The 1,650-nt window shown below is 33.5% G+C and overlaps 1 long non-coding RNA gene across 1 annotated transcript in view; it reads left to right on the forward strand.

Moving 5' to 3' along the window:
• LOC110266473 overlaps positions 1 to 733 on the forward strand; it is an 18,470-nt gene extending 17,737 nt beyond the window's left edge. The window contains exon 3 of the long non-coding RNA XR_002353879.1: positions 130 to 733. This is a non-coding gene — a long non-coding RNA (uncharacterized LOC110266473). The remainder of the gene's footprint in view (positions 1 to 129) is intronic.

Consider the following 1,650-nt stretch of genomic DNA (forward strand, 5'->3'; position numbering starts at 1 on the left):
CTATCTTAGCCAATAAACCACAATAATAATCAGCTTAATTTCCATTGCTTAATCTTCATTGCTTAAAAAGACAACCTAGAAGAAGGTGGAAATTAGGGCAGAACCGGATAGCACAGGGCAGAATAGCAGAGCAGGCGGAATCGAAGAAGGCAAAAGCTTGTTCCTTGGATAGAAACAGGACAGATCAATTAAATAAGTGCAGTACCTGAAATAAGCAAATGCAGATCAATTATTTCATCTAACATTGCAGCTCTATCCGTCTAATCAAGAGAAAAAGCACAATAATATTAAAAATGTTGGAACAATTCAGTGTTATTGTCTTTTTAATGAAACAGAGGGCGGTCATGCAAACAGAGCAAAACTACCTTCAAAGAAATTATTAAAAGAAATATCCCCTGAAACCAGTAGATTAATTTCAAGCTTCAAGAAGTATAAAAAATTTAGTACACATCAAGTCAAAATATGTGGGCATGGTATCCCTCTTTTTATCCTTTTCAAGCATGTTTTTGTTATTTATGCTCAATGAAACAATTGCATGAAAAGTGGATCAGGAGATTTAATTTATATGTGGAGTTGCGGACAAGCACAATCTTAAACTGATTTGACAACTCAATAGGTCCAGAGGCAGATGCCATATTCTAAATCCAAAGAACACATTTAGTCATTTATATGAAAATAATTTTCAAGGTGCCAATTCGCTACATAAATTACATTATATATATATATATATATATATATATATCTGCAAATATCATATCTACTGGAACAATATATTGACAGAAAAAAGACCAGAAGACTAAAACGAATACAGATCCTCCATATTTCTATGAAAATGGCTACTTCCTTCTATTGTATTTTCTATCAAATCTTCCTATTGAAAGACAAAAAAAGATTATAAAAGATATACGTGAAAGAGAATAAAAGAAAGATTATAACTGAGGGCTAAAAACATTATGAAGCAAGCAGTGAAATTAAACAGCCTTCCTTGCAGAAATTGAACCTGAGTGGCTAACATTACACTGGGGGCCTTCTTCAAAAGGAAGATTGAGCCCAGATGCAACAACTTGAGCTATGTGTTTTGTTCTTGACAATGGGGATTAGGAACCCTAATTGCCTAATCACACTCAGCAGAAATTGAAAATCTCAGGAAATCAACTGAAAGTACAAAATAACATGCAACACCAAAATAAGTCAACAAATGCATGTCAAGAAAGGACACAGGCACACAACACAGTAGAAATTAGAACTATATGAACTTCTAAATTTACTAGCAAACATATTTATTAGCAAAATCTCACAGCACTGAATACAAGTAGGGCCGGCAATTTACTGCACTGAACACAAGTAGCAAAATCTCCACCAATTCACATAACACATAGTTCAAGAATACATCAAGTTACACAAGTAAACTGAAGCATAAGGTTTAAAAAATTGAAGACAAATTAAGGAATAAAACTTCATAAATTAGTGCATCAATCAGAAACTTTTTTGCCTCCAAATTTTGAGAAATACAGTGCTGCTTACCTCTGGAATGGGCTGTCGGATTACATATTCCATGGCAACACCAATTAAAATCCTCCAAGTGATCTTGCACTACATATTGAAGACTAATAATAAGAATTGAAAGTATTTCAAAACTCAAATGCCCCT

Source organism: Arachis ipaensis, chromosome B09 (genome assembly GCF_000816755.2).
Source record: "Arachis ipaensis cultivar K30076 chromosome B09, Araip1.1, whole genome shotgun sequence".
In the NCBI taxonomy this organism is placed as follows: domain Eukaryota; kingdom Viridiplantae; phylum Streptophyta; class Magnoliopsida; order Fabales; family Fabaceae; genus Arachis; species Arachis ipaensis.